At 36.6% G+C, this 16,251-nt stretch overlaps 1 pseudogene; it reads right to left on the bottom strand.

Annotated features, from left to right (window-relative positions):
- Positions 1-1,539: 1,539 nt before the first annotated feature.
- On the bottom strand, positions 1,540-3,085 carry LOC109238082 (annotated as a pseudogene).
- Positions 3,086-16,251: the final 13,166 nt, after the last annotated feature.

Raw genomic sequence — 16,251 nt, 5'->3', positions numbered from 1 at the left:
AGGAATATCATCACGAGAAAATAGTGGCAATTCCTGTAATTCTATTGGAAATGAGGCCTCAATTTCAGTTATAGAGTTGTAAATTCCGTTATTGGTGGTGAACAAATTTTAAATTCCAGTTTATAGAATTGTTCATTTTGCGGAAGCCGTGGACGGTTTTGACGAAGGTGCAACGAGCACCGGCGCGTGCGAGGTTTTTGGCGAGCTAGAGAGTGGGATTTATGTGGCCTTGTGCTGGTAAAGAGATGATAAGGAAATGGTGTTTCTTCATTATTTTGACTAATGTTGGAGAAAACAATCATGGGCACTTGACATGTAATCGGTACCGTTTGATCATAAAATAGCTATATAGTGCAGTTGAGGTTCAACATTTAATAGTGCCTATTTAGGGTTTCTACTTTATGGTTTATATGTCATGTTGGACTTAGTGTTAATAAATTTCATTGTGTTTAGGATTAAAGACTCACACTACAACATTTTAGCCCTTTGACTACCCCAAAAAAGTGTGGCCTAAACTAGCAAAAGGTGTGGCCTTTGGTCAAAGGCCACACTTTTCGACTTTAGGCAACACTTTTCTGGGGGTGGCCAAAAGAAGCGTAACCTTTGACCTAAGGGCACGCTTTTTAAATGTTGCCTTACCAGCCACGCTTAAAAGCGTGGCCTATTAGTTAACAAAGACAACGCTTGTTACACCCCATATGGAAACGCTTTTATACCCTACAGCTACACACAAAAGGTGTGGCCTTTGTTACCTTTTAGGCCACACTTGTTAACCGTGGCTTCTAAAAAAACCCCTAGAAAACGTGGTCTTTGCTTATATACATGGTAGACGTACAGATATATAGCCACACTTTTAGAGCGTGACAATTTTGGCTAGGCTATACAATTTATTTTTATTTTTTTAAAAAATTTACATTTTACATATAGCATGTAATTACAATTATTTCAAGCATATGCATTATTATCATATATTTTGATGATATAAAGAACTAAATTAGCTAATAAATATCAAAAATAATAATTCAAATGAGTATACATACTAATAAAATAGTGTGTCAAAATGCCCATTAACAATAAACTTTTCAAAAGTGAGTGTATTCATATAGTATCATGAATATTAGACATCTTAATATCCCAAAAATTACTTGCATTCACACTAAAGATCAAATTGACTTTCTGATACCATTTCCAATTGCATCACCCGCTTTCTCCTACATATATAAAAAAATTAATAATTAGAGAGAAACTAAACTGTAATCGTTCGTCTAGAAGAACAAAGACTATGATAGCATATAGTAGCACCATGTTTTGCATATTTCCAGTCATATATAAATAAAAATTGACTAATGAGTACAATAAACAAAATATAGTAGTCCCATTTCACTCTCCTAAACAAAATATAGTAGTCCCTTAAAAGAGGGTTAACAATGAAATCATTAGTTGTGAAGCTAAAGATCTACCTGTATAATGGTGGACATATTGCACCCAAGCTTTGTGACTGTGAAGGAAAATAAAGTAGGTCACCAGGAAAGCCTGTTTTTATGTTTCGCATTGCAATTTCACTTTCAATGCTTCAATTACTGCAGAGAAGTCCTGGTCACTGAGACCATGAGATTTTGCAACCTTGTAAAGTTCATTAGTTGTAGCAGCAATTAGAGTGGGTTGTGAAACAGATTCAGCCAAACCCAGAGCTAGACGAAGGCCCTGAGACAAGCATATGTTTTTTGGTTAGAAGATAACTTTAGGTTTGCATACAGGAGGTAGTCTTGGAATGTTAGAAAACCTTTTGCTAATGCTTCAAAGGAAACATTGTCGGATACAAAGATTTAACCATTGAAGGACCTTTCGTAGCGTACATTGGAGCACTAATAGCACCCTGCGAGATCACATATGCATGGTGCAAAATTAGTAACAGATATTAGACATATTTCTAAGTTCAATGCACCTTCTGAGCATCTTATACTAGGAAATCCCTTGAATAAGTCATTATTGAGAGGATGAAGTTCTCCTTGCATCAAAGAGGCAAAAAGAAAGTCGGAAACTTTTTACCCCTGCTTGAAATTCAAACAACGATGAGCAGATTTCATATCAGAAAGTCAATTAAGAGTTCACGTATATGTTCTCAAATATTACTTTTACTTGTGGACAATTATCGATTTTAAGTATTTTTCACATCATGCATTGTCCCGAAACTCATGGAGCTATTTTTAAGCCAGTTCAGTCATTTCACTAAGTAACCATCTCTATAACTTTTCCATACTCAACAGCCTCACAGATGCTGCTCAACATCCTTTAAGTATATGTTTCAGCAAATAGCATGGTCAAGGACATAACCTCTCTTTTTCTTTTTCTTTTTCTTTTTCTTTTTTATATTTATGGTTGGCCTAATCGTATCCTAATAAAGGTAAAGTCTCAGCAACTTCAATCGACATGGAATACCAATCTTCCTCGAAAATCTAAAAAGATAATACTTTGGGAAATTATCAACATTGTCAATCCTACCAAAATCCAGTTCAGAAGCCCTAAAGAGCACAAAACATGTTTCTAGTTATATTGTTCTCATCGTTAGACGAGTTATTTGTGACTAGGCAATGAACAGGAGATTGCGCAAAGTAATTTATTGACCATCAAGAAGATAAAGTGATGCAAGAAACATATTCACAAGGGGCCAGCCTCAAAAGTAAGCTATTTGTTTTATCAGGAAGTACCTCCACTAATACACTTGGATCAAGTCCAACTTTCTCGCTAAGTACTGATCCTTCAGTAAAGGAAGCCATCATACTGCAAATTTTTTTGTAAAAGAAAGGTTGACATTTGCTTTAGTTAGAAAGAATAAAACTATGAAGAGATGAGAAAGAATTCAACAATAGAACCTTCCCATAACCATATTGACCACAAGCTTCATTGCAGCTTGATTACCAACTTCACCAAGGTAAAATCTTGACTGAGATAAAGGAAGAAAATATTAGGTGGTGGAAAGAGTCGCAACACTCAGTGAAGGGCAGAATGAGACCTTCCCCATGATATCCAACAGTGGAGCAACTGTTTCATACAGCACGTTGTCATCTGAAAGGTTTGCGGCCATGGTTTGGACTTAATTCTTATTTTATTGATAGTCTTAATAACTGGACTACATGCATTGCCCGTGGCTATAATTCATTGTATACTTATATAGATAAGGTATTATGTGAAAAATTTAAAAATCAGTAGTTTGTCAAATAATAGGTTGTCCTATTTATGAATAAAGTTCAAGTAATCCAAATTAATTACTTCGTGCGTAGTTTAACTGGCATAACTGCATTTACATATACCAGAGTGCAAAGCCATAAATGAAATTCAGATAGCAGTATGAAAGCCATAGAAAAGCAACCAAAGAAACTTGCATCCAGCAAATGCAATATCTATTTTAACAAATATATGAAATCACTAGGATAATTTTATTACCAACTTTGCATATGAATAAAAGATTGCCTTAGAGCATGTCACGATGGTGTAACTTGTAATTAGTTCCTTTAAAGTACAAGCAACTTTGCATTTCTTCTCGTTCCAATTTCTTGCATCATTAACTATCATAACCTCACGCTTCTAGATATAACTAAGCTAGACATCTAACACCAGGAAAAAAAGAATCACTTCCAAACCCTGTTATGCTTACAAAAAGTTTCCCCCAACCACTTATCAGAATTCTATACGTCATTCAGTGCTAAAGATGCAACAGTAATGTCCAAACCTTATAGTTTCCAGAGCAGAGACAAAGCAAATCGTACCCTTTTCCTGGACCCATTCCTTTTGCAGCTCCATATTTTCCACAAGCAACATCCATCTGGAAAAACAACGCACTACTATCAAGATGCTGACTAGACTGGTCAAGTATATAGAAAGATGCACATATTAACACATACTTCTGAAAGATCACCAGTTTAGGATAATCATAATTCTGCTGGTTAAGGAAGAACAACGATGATGAGTATGAAGATAAAAATAAACGCTTTCCAGTGATTCATGAAGTTCACAAAATGAAAGCACATTGAAATCCATTAAATTAGCCTATCAAGGAATAATTGGAACATACTCTGCTTTTATGCTATGTTGCTCAGATTCTTCAAAAATATTGTTGGGTGTGTGTCAGATCCTCCGTATTTAGTGTATTTTTTGAGGATCCGACATGGGTGCAGCAACACTTTTGGAGAGACCGAGCAACATAGCTTTTATGAGATTTTGCGCCATAGCGGAGCCCATAATTCCAAGACCTAAAAATCCAATGCTTGCTGGAGTATCATCAGCTGCACACAAACTAAAACACCAATCACACAAGATGCAACACCTAAACTTTCTGCCAGTTGAAAAATAGCATATGAAATAGATAACTCAATGCAAAACGGCAGCTTATAAGAGGAAATTCAGGTTGTTGACAATGACAAAATCCTGATATAAGCAATAAGTTCATCCTATTTCAGTTTTAACATGGTGCCATGCTGCCAGAATATATTCTTCTTGCCGAGAGGTGCTAGGCTCAAGAGATATGCCCCGATATTTTAATGCTTTTGTAAAATAGACTCAATTCTAAGCAGTCCTGTAAAATCAACTTAAAAAGCCCATCCTGTTAAACACCAAGTACTTCAACATCTTCCCGTTCAACTTTTACTTATCAGAGCTTTATATATCCAGAAGTCCAAAAGAATTTTAATTTTTCTAACGACAACAAGATGGCGGGAATGTATTGTATGCTTAATAAAATAGACCAAAAACTAAAATTGATTCGTCCCCACTCCAGAACCACCAAACGCATACAAAAGAAGAAAAAAGCTTCCTCAATCCGTTTCTACATCTACTAGATTGCTACATAATCACAGTACAGCCAGAAGTAGCCACCCAGTATAGTTTGCACACCCAAATTCGTGTAATTTGAGTATCAGTGATTAATATACAACTTAAATTCCAGTGCACTAAGAGAGCAATCCAGAGCCATGTAGTGGCTTAGTTAAATTCCAGTTGTGTCTTAGATAATCTACTTTTCTGGACACTTAGTGGAGGAGATAAACAAAAAGGTATAATGTCTTATTCCAAAAAAGCAAATAGGAATTTTATAATAAATTTCCTAAACTCCAACGCTACTTATGGATTAATCTTCAGAGAATGGTAAACAATTTCAAACTAGAGAAACAGAAGCTCGATACATGTTATAAAAATTGGACAAAAAACAAAAGAAAGAAGAATGTACTTTTGGGAGTAGAAGTAGAAGTTTGAGAAGAAAAAGCCTTAAACGAAACAAAGAAGCGAGAGGGTTTACTAGCTGGGGAAAAGGAGAAAGGTTTACAATTTATGTGAGTGGATACCCGGGGACAAAAAGAGGAGCACATTGCGATGGTTGCTGATGGCGCAGAAATTGGAGGTGAATTGAAGAGTGCAGTAAATAGGATTTCTAAACTGCAATTAGGTTTAAGCAAAATAAAGAATCTATAATAAAACCTGCACTCTAGAATCTATAATAACTACTAGGGTCTAGTCCCCTCACGAAATTTGCTACAGAAACTAAGCAACAAAATAGGACAATTATGATATTTTCAACAGTTTCTTTCAAACAGATAGCAAAAATTGTAAAGTTATTAAACGGAAAGCAAAATTTCATAGAAAACTTACAAGTTTTTAGCAGTTGTAACCCTAAGCAAACGAACTTCCCAATTGAAATTGATGGCCACCAAACCCAAATAAGGAAGGTTTTGACTTTTGAGAAGAGCAATTAGAAGAAATTAAGGATCTCCATCAGCAATTTTCACAAAATCTACCCTAATCTGCTTAATTAGATGACTAGAGCGTGTTTTAGGGAAGAAGAAGTACGGGAGTTTTCATGTGATTTGGGTAAAACTTAACTTAGTGGGATATTTTCAAGCATAATTATTTTTTAGTGGCAGAAAAGATTTAGGGGGGAAAAGGATTTAGGGGAAAAGTTTTAGCGGGAATTCTTAGGGAATTATTAGAGCACACTTATATGGGGTAGCTTATACAAAGTTAAATTACCACGCCCAATAAACGTGGTATTACATTTGAGTAAGCGTAGCCAATTATTTTATTATTTGACAACACTTGAAAAGTGTAGTATTTACTGTTAAAAGTCACGCTTCATAAGTGTTGCCTAAAATCTGTATCCAAAAGTACTTGACAAAGGCCACACCTTATAAAGCGTCCTCACAGATACTTTTGGCAACACTTTTCAAGTATTGTCTATAACAGTGTGGCCTTAGGTCAAATTTGTTGTAGTGTCTCAATTGTTGATCCTCCTGGATCACAATCAAGCTAGAAACTCTGAGAACACTATTTAAATCCAATACCTGTGGATACAATATTATACTATACAATCTTTGATTAGCGAGCATAATTTAAGTGTGTGTTTTGTGATCGTCAAATTTTGGCGCCGCTGCTGGGGATTGGCAATTAATAGTGTTTGAAATAGTTTCTATTGCTAATTCAGGAATTTTTCTTTTTATTTTATTTTTCCTTTTTACGGTTGGTCTTCTTTGGCTAGGTGCATGTTACAGTTTAAGATTGGTGCATGACTCGAGCTTCTGCGAAAGAAGTGCTACCATATGAGCCAGAGTTAGAAACAAAACTACGACAATTGAGGAAGGAAAGATATCTCACCGAGAAGTTAGAAAAGGTTGGGCAACCCTCAACCCTAGAAACTATGGCTGAAAACGGTGATGATAATGTAGATTTGGCTGCAAGAGAGGCAGCCCAACAACGAGAAAAAGCTGCATGGATGTTGAGGAAGTAGCTATTAAAGCTGCACATACTTTCTATGAAGAAGATAGGGGTCACAGAATTAATCAACATCAACCCTTGACTGCAGACCAGTTTGGAAATATAGCTTCCATGCCTAGGAGACCACTTGGCGATTGTGCTAAACTGGTTTACAATCAAGTATTATCAAGTGTTAGACCACCTCCATTGCAGCAAACATTTTCGAGTTGAATGTTGCTTCAAACCATTCACAACTTATGTGTCTTCATAGGAAAGATGAATGAAAATCCAAACATACATCTTATGGACTTCGAGGAGATTATGAACACCTTTCAATACAATGGAGTGTCACAAGGTGCAGTGTACTTAAGGGCATTCCCCTTTTCACTTAAAGATGATGCGAAGGAGTGGCTTCGAAGCTTGCCAAATGGATCAATTAGAACCTGGGAGGAGATGTCAAGAAAATTCCTTGATAAATATTTCTCTTCAGCTAAGACGGGCAGGATTAGAAGAGAAATCCATAACTTCTGCCAGAAAGAGACTGAATCTGTTTTTGAAGCATGGGAGAGGTTTTTGGAGATAGTTAGAAAGTGTCAACATAGGGGAATTGAACTCTCGATGCAACTGCAGGACTTTTGGGAAGGATTGACACCAGACTCGCGTAGAACATTGAGCAATGCAGTTGGAGGCCCGTTGATGAAGAAGACTCTAGAAGAGATAGTTACAATTCTTGATGACTTATCCGAAGATGCCAATTTGTGGCCCTCTGAGAGTGTTGAAAGAAGAAGATCAACTGGTGTTCACCAAGTTGATGCTAATACATCTGTGCAGGTACAATTTGATGCTCTGGCTAAAGAAATACAAAAGCCAACCTTAGCCACGATACAGGATAAGCCTCACGCAGCTTGTGATATATATGGAAGAGGAGACCCTACTCATGAGTGTCAAGCCTCAATTGGGGAAGTGAATATTGTGGGAAATTATAATTTTAATGCAATGGGTTGGAGGCACCCTGATTTTTCATGGAGTTCACCTGGGGGGTACTAAGAATGCATGGCAATAGCCAGACCCCAAAGACAATGAACTCCAGTCTTCCAAATTTAGAAGAGGCATCAATATCAGCATCCACAATCTAATCGGTCTAGTATGTATCTAATGAAGGCCTATATTATCAAGATAGATAAGAGGCTTGAAACATATAGCTCAGCTATACGGGAACATGGAGCATCTATTAAAGAACTGGGCACGAGTTTTTGGTACCTGGTAGACAGGTTGGGCAGCTAGCTACTCTATTGTCTGAAAGGATTCTAGGAACTCTCCCTGCTGATACTGAAAGAAATCCTAAAGAAATAGTGAATGATGTAACATTGAGAAGTGGCAAGTGTTGAAAGAACTCACCCCAATCCAAAAAGAGATGAGACTTGAAAAATAAAGTGGGGAGCAGTTGAAGAGTGATGTTGATAAGAAGAAGAAAGGCTAGATGAAAGATGAGAAGAAGAAGAAGAAGAAGAAGAAGAAGAAGAAGAAGAAGAAGAAGAAGAAGAAGAAGAAGAAGAAGAAGAAGAAGAAGGAAGGAAGAAAACTCGAGAGGAAGAAGCAAGGCCAGATGAAAGCTAAGAAGAAGAAGAAGAAGAAAAAGAAGAAGAAGAAGAGGAAGAGGAAGAATAAGAAGAAGAAGGAAGAAAACTCGAGAAGAAGAAAGGCCAGATGAAAGCTGAGAAGAAGAAGATGAAGAAGATGAAGAAGAAGAAGAAGAAGAAGAAGAAGGAAGAAAGCTCGAGAAGAAGAAGAAGAAAGAGAAGAAGAAGGAAGAAAACTCGATAAGGGAGGACCCTAAGGAGAGCGAGCATATGCCTTCTCTACCTTTCCCTCAAAAGCAAAGTAGAGAAAAGCTGGACAAGCAGTTTGGGAGATTTATGGATTTGCTGAAACAGGTTCATGTAAACTTACATTCACACAAGTTCTCTCACATATTCCTGCTTATACTAAATTCTTGAAAGAGATCCTTACAAAGAAGAGGAAAATAGAGGAGACTTCAATGGTCAAGCTCACATAGCATTGCATCACGATATTGCAAAATAACTCCCACAATAGTGTGGAGATCTAGGGAGTTTAACTATACCGTGCTCTTTAGGAACTATTAATTTTGATAAATTCATATGTGATTCTGGTGCCTCAATTAATTTAATGCCTATATCTATCTACAAGAAACTGGAGAGGGAGATTGGAGAGATAAGGTCTGCACCCATATCTTTGCAGCTGGCAAACCAAACGACTATAATACCTGAGGGGATAGTTGAAGATCTATTAGTTCGGGTGGATAAATTTGTATTTCCTGTGGATTTTATAGTGGCAAATATGGAAGAAAAACAAGGAGGTCCCCCTCATCCTAGGAAGACCATTCTTAGCGATGGGTAGAGCTATATTAGATATACACGAAAGAAAACTCATGCTTAGAGTGGGTGAGGAGATTGTGATTTTTAAGATGGATGTAGAAAAGGGGGCACAAAAGGACAAACCAGCTACGAGTGTTGAGTAGAAAGTAAAGGGCTCAGAAGAGAAGGCTGCGGTGAGCGAGAAGATAAGTGTGGGGTGTGCCCAATAAAGGCCGAGAAGAAGCTATCTGCATGGATGTATGCTTTAGTTTGGGCGCGAGTAATGGAGCCCGACTTCGACTCAGACCCCGACTAGATGTTCAGGGAAGTTTCCTTTACCTTATGCTTTTTAATTGTGTGCCATAGGAACATGCCACAACTTAAAGTGTGGGGTGGGGGATATTTGTATGTATGTATGTATGTATATTAGTTTTCTTTTTGTTAGTTGTAGGAGTTAGAGATAGAAAAGTTTAGAAAAAAAATTTAAAAAAAGTTTTCGTTTTTTCCCGACGATGGATATCATCGACAAGTTTCTTGAGGGATTAAAGTCGAAGGAAAAGTGTAAAAAATATTTTCTCTTGTTAGGTAGTGTAACAAGTCCCCCTTGATTTTTCTTTGTGCCGCGATTCTTTTCCAAGGGTTTTGTTTGAACCGGGTGTAGTTAGTTTTTATTTTTTTAAGAGTAGGAAATCTTATGTTATGATTTGAAATGAAAGCAATATCTCTTGATTTTATTATACCTTGAGATTAGTGAGTGCTTTATTTGTGACGCTTAGGCAGTTTTTGACTCTTGTATAAGTACCTTAAATTGTATGATCTTAACTTTGCTTAACTACTTTGACTAGAGTGTCTTGATGAGTCAGATCCCGAGTGAGTTATGTGCCATGTGTGTATGAGGTTTTGTGTTATTTTGTGCATTGCATTTGATGTTTAGAACTTGCCCCGTTGTTTGCAAAGCGAAATAGTAGTTTTATTCAGTCTTGGGAGTGATATAGGCATTTCTTTGTTGAGCCACTTATATGCGTTTAACCACATAATTATTATGTATCTTAATTAATCGCTTTGAGCATGTAATCTTGTTTAGTTCGCAACCACATTACAAGCCTTAACCATTTGTTTGAATTGACCATCTATTTGAATCTTTTACCTCTCGTGAACACTTGAATTTGCTATAAACTTTGTAAAAGTTAAAGTGTGGGGTGTTGGTTTGGCTTTTGAGTGGAACTATTGAAAGAAGGAGAAAGGTGCATTGTTTTGAAAAAGTAAGGGCCACTTGAATTGAAAAAGAAAAAGAAAAGAAAAAAGTAGTTGTATTATTGTTAAAAATATTCCTTGATAGTGGTAACTCTTGATTTAATTGTGCTTAAAGAAGTAGGGAGTTGACGTATATTGATGTGAAGGTGGAGTATGGTTTGACATAAGTGTGTGTTTTTGAACGGTTAATTGTATGTATTAAAGTTCTTAGGGAGATGTAGTCACTCTTATATCCAAATGTATCCTACTCGTCCCGCAGCCTACCTTACAACCAAATAAAGTCCTACTTGATCCTTCATTGAATGAGCTCGATTAGCTGAGTATTGCACTACGGGCAAGCCTATGGTACGTCTTCTGTGGACTATGAATGTTATTTTTTAGAGTGAGTGAATTCTTTCAATCTTGAGTTCCCGATTGTTCTTAAATTTTATTGTGATTGGAACCACTCTCAGTTATTGTGTGCGGGCACTTGATTCACGAAGAAAAGGTAATGTTGTTGACCTCTATGTTAGAGTAAGTGAGAGGGTGGTTAAAAATGCGTGGTGCTTTTGAGTCAAATCTTGAGGCTAGGATGTTACAGTATTGTGCTTAATCTTTTTTAAATATTCTTGGTATGATGAGTTAGGAGAGTTGTTTAAAAAGGTCGTGTCTATGTGAAGTGTAGTTTGTTTGTTCGAGGACGAGCAATGGTTTAAGCTATAATTACGTGTTTTAATCGCTTATTGCACTCTACTTCACTGCACTTTACTTGTGTTGAGATTTAATTGGTAGTGTTTTGCCCTTATTGCGTGTTTTATGCCTTGTAGGAGTGATTCCGAGTTATGTAGATGTTGTGGAGATAATTCGAGATATTTGGAGCTTTGAAATATGAGTAAAAGCCCAAGAGATTAAGCCGAGATCGTGTTCGGGGGTCGAGGACCAAGTCTGGACATCAAAAATCAAGATTTGAGTCGTACTCTAAGAAAAGTACACAACCGCGGTGCGTGGGGGCAACGCGACTGTGCAATTCCTGCTTGCCTGCAAATTGTTAGCTCTCTAATGAACCCCAGTAATTCCCCGCATGGCGCATCGCCCCATGCGGCGCACCTGTACAATTTTACAGAGTTTTTCCTACTTCGGCTAGGAAAGAGTGATATCGTTTGGGCCTGACCCTACTTGTATAAATACATGGGAAAATGTTATTTTCTGGACTTTTGACATACTTTAGACCTAAGGAAGCTAAGGAGGAGTTGGAAGAACACAAGCACAAGGATTTCATCATTCCTTCCTCACTCAAGACCTGACTTTGGTTCGAATTTATGTTTTCCTATACTTTAAATATATTTGTGATGAATTTCTCTATGTCTGTGGAGTAGTTCCCTTTAGGGTTTGATGGATTTGGTGTATTGATGATTGTTTGTGGATTATAACTCTAGTTTGATGTATTGAATGGTTTTGAAAGATTTAGGTGTTGCATCTATATTCACTACTTCACGTAATCGAGAGAGGCATAACTTGTGATATCTTTGCATTATATTGTTGGTTGAGTTCATAGATTCTTCTAAGTAATCGAAAGAGGCTAGTTGAGTCCTTGATTAAAAGTAGTTAGGAGAATAATCGAAAGAGGTTTTCTTAAAGACCAATCCACAACGCATTCTTGCATATCTTCACGTGCTTAAAATTGGTTCATCTCGTGAGGTTAAGACTTAATCGAGAGAGGAGTATTTGCTGAACGTTTGAACTAATAATTGAGTGAATTCGAGAGATTCCCTTGGACATTAGAAGCGAATTATCTAGAGTTAGATCTCGAGCAACTATGTTGCACCTATCCTATCAAAACCATGTCTCCTGCCATTGATAACAGTATTTGCTTATTCTTTGTCTCGATAGTCACTAGTCAATAGCTTTTAGATTCTTAGTTAATTTTAGTTATTAATCATATAAATATCAATTGTTGATCCTCCTGGATGGCAATCATGCTAAAAATTTTAAGAACACTGTTTAAATCCAATCCCTATAGATACGATATTATACTATACTATCTTGATTAGCGAGCATAATTTATGTGTGTGTTTTGCGCTCGTTAGTCAACTCTTCCAACTTAAACTTCCTATTTGAGAATCATTCTTCCAAATTTACCCCCCAAATCACCTGAAACCCAAAATCGACGATTCATACAAGTATATTACATCATATGAAGCCACTCAAGACTTAAAACAACTGAACAGAACGTAATTGCTCAAAACGACCGATTGGATCATTACACGTACTCATCTTGACATGTATGCCCAACTCACGCTATGCGGATCTCCAAAAATATAATATAAACTGAGTTCCTCGATCCGAGATAATAGACACAGGCATACCACGCAGGCAAACAACCTCTCTAAGATAAATCCAAACTAGTTGCTCTATAGTGTGGGTAGTCATGACTGGAATGAGGTGTGCAGACTTGATTAGTCTATCCACAATGACCCACTTAACATCAAATCTCCTTAGGGTTCGTGGCAGATTAACCACAAAATCCGTTATGATATGCTCCCACTTTCACTCCAGTATACTAGCCTCTGAAGCAACCCACCAGGTCTCTGATTCTTATACTTAACATGTTGACAGTTCAAACACCATGTCACATACTCAAAAATATCTTTCTTCATCCTCTGCCACCAATAATGTTAATTCAAATCATGTTACATCTTCAAAATGGAGTCATGGAGAAACAAAATTTCATCGGCTAAAAAATTATTTAAAATTTTAGATAGCTGATTAAGGTGGATTTTGAAGTAGGAATAATAACTTCACTTACATCATTATATAGATAATTCTAATTGAAAAATAAAGTTTTAGAAATTAGAATTTTAAATTTAAATATTTTTATAAAATTAATAGCATACTAAATAAGGTTCAAGTCATATCCAAGGAGTCCTACTCTCTCAATCTTTGTTGCTTTAACATAAATATAAGTTATTTTTTTGGTTCCTCACTATTTTTAGGTTCCAGTGACACCGTCAAGAATAATACCAAAAAAGAAAATAGAATTATTCACTACAAGATTTGAGAAATTATTAGTCTTTTTTATGTGTACTTTTTCTTTATTGATATCTAATGATTATCTATATTTATCTATAAGATTTAAATTTTAAAGTTATTTACACATAACTAAATAACTTAGATCAAAATTTGACATGGTCAGTGTCGCGCCCCCTTTTCTCGCAAAATCGTTTTCAACATTTCTGGGACAACTCCTTTTTGAGAGGGTAAGGAATTGGGATTGAAAGAGTCGCCACCTAACGGATTATGGTGCGTTAGGGCACCTAGAGCAGATAACTCATGTTACTAGTTTACATCACCAGAGATCGCGTAAGGGCTCGAAATTACCTTGAGGGGAAGGTGTTAGGCACCCCTCGAGGTCCACAACGGTGGGTCCCGGTCGAACTTAAATTATGAATTAGTCTTATAAAGAAACGAGAGGAATATATAAAAGGGAGGGGGTCCTAAATTTTTTATCCTAAAGGATCACCCCGTGAAACATAAATAATACTCGTAACTCCCATGAGTTGGGGTGTTACTCATATTATTCAGCGGACACAGACATCATCTCCTGCTACCTGATTTCTATCTTTAGGTTGTTACTTAAAGCGCTCTAATTGATTCTAGTCCGATTCCTATGCGTGCGCTACCCGTCCCTTACCTATGGCTCAGGCAGTATTATGACCTCTATTTAGGGTAGTTCTAGACAAAGCGTAGGTTGCTCAAAATGTGTTAGACTAGGCGACAAACAAAACATGTTAGGACTTGCAAATATGAAGCAAATAGGGGCTCACGTTAACCTCCGCACATAAATAGCAAATGCACACAATTAATTAACAATCTTTATCGATCTTAAAAAATCTTATAGGCAGGATATCTATGTTAGAAAACAGAGTGTCGAGGCAATTTTATTAAGGCGAGTGTTAAAACCTGTTGTTTGCCTATTGGTTTTTATTCAGCATGATCTGGGCAGTTCAGGTAGTAATACAATAATAAATCCGGAGTTATCAAATCCGACAAGTATATTGCCTAAATGATTGCCAAGGGCGATTGTATTCAATATCAATTGATAGAATCTTATAGGCATGACTTCTACGAATTTGATGATTACAAACCTATAGACATGACTTCTAGGTGTAACACTGACTTTAACTTACAGAGATTGGTTATATTCCCTTTTAATCCTATAAGCATGAACTCTAACTGATGTACTTACTTAAGTCCTATAGGCATGATTTCTAGGTTTAAAACTGGTTTTAGTCCTCTATACGTGGTATCTACTACTGAATTGATTTAAATCCTATAGGCATGATTTCTAACTGATTTTTCATCCTATAGGCATAATTTTTCCGAGCTGTGTATGGGCAGAAATTATATAGATTGCCAGAAAATCGATCAAATCAGACATCGAGGTCCTATATGCATGATTGCTAATGCACAATTGTTCGATTGATAGATCCCATGAGCAGGATTTCTAATATGCATTTTAATGTCGACCCTATAGGAAAGACTTCAATATGCAAACACAGAATTAACACCATCAATGAAAATCCTATAGGAAGGATTTCTAAGCACAGTATAGAACTCATACAGCTTTTACCAAACAAATAGAATTGACAGCATAACTAAATCCTATGGGTAGAATTTCTACCCAGTTTAGCAAATGGAAATAAGAGAACCCCCCAGCTTTACTAAATATTCCCCAAATATGTTATTACAAAGTTATTGTAGACCAGAATAGCAAATGAATTACATAATAGTAATGAGGCACTATAAGGAGCCTTTATTAGGCCCAAATGAACCTGGAAACCAGGCCTTCCAACCATAACAACTTTGAGGGACAGCATAGTGATTCATCTATAACACATTAGAACCGGATTTCTAGTGTGTCAAAGTTCCCAAGGGCCTCAGGGACCCAGGGCAATGCTCACACCAGAACCATATATTCAGAAGATAGCTCATAAAAGATTGGAAAACCAATCTCCAATGTGTCAGAGTTCACAGGAGTCTCATGTGGACCCTAAGCAGTGCTCACACTGGAGTGGTTGAGAACCTAAGGGACTAAGGGTGGGGGTTTCAAAATCAGTAAATAAAACGAGGTAGGGGCAGGTTTTAAAACAGTTTGATTTCAGAAGAGACATGGTTTAAAACACAGAGTTGTAGGCAGAACTGCACCAAATAAGGTTATGCTCAAACACATAGTTCAAGTAAGTTAGAGGTCTGGTTAAGTTGAACATTCTTGCTAGCACCTAGGACAATCATGTTTAATCACAGAAGCAATTAGGCAAACAGATAAGTTGGCCAAACACATGAATTAAGTAAACATACAAAAATCTATAGAGCTAGGATTAATGAACCAATTTCATGCTAAAGTATTATAGGGATACTAAGTTCAGGACAAGTGTAAAATAAACAAATAGTGCATCAAACCGATTTAGACATTAGGCAAAATTATAAGAGGATTCATATTATTCAGACTAGTTGATCTTAAACGACAGAATTATACTTGGAGTTAAAACATGCTAGTCGAGCAAAGCATAGAGAATGAAATTACAAAAGATTAGGGCATACCAGTTAAGTAAGAAAGCAAGTAAATATGCCACAACAATTAAGTTCCAGAATAACTTAGCCTTGGCTTTCAGCCGGCCAAAACCAAAGACAATTAGCAAAGAATCAGAATAAGAGAGCTTAAGTTTTAGTGAGAGTATGAGAGTTCGAGTTTGTCCTAAAGGGAAGAGGGGAAAGGATTTAAATAATTTTCAATTAGGCAGACAAATAAGGGAATAAATCAAACATACACAAATAAGGAATCAAAATAATTCTGAAATAGATTTGAAGTCGAGTTCAATCAATTAGCAGGACATAACAGCGTGTA

Source organism: Nicotiana attenuata, unplaced genomic scaffold (genome assembly GCF_001879085.1).
Source record: "Nicotiana attenuata strain UT unplaced genomic scaffold, NIATTr2, whole genome shotgun sequence".
Taxonomy (NCBI): domain Eukaryota; kingdom Viridiplantae; phylum Streptophyta; class Magnoliopsida; order Solanales; family Solanaceae; genus Nicotiana; species Nicotiana attenuata.
The sequence above is the reverse complement of the archived record's forward strand: the minus strand, read 5'-3'. Positions and strand labels throughout refer to the sequence as shown.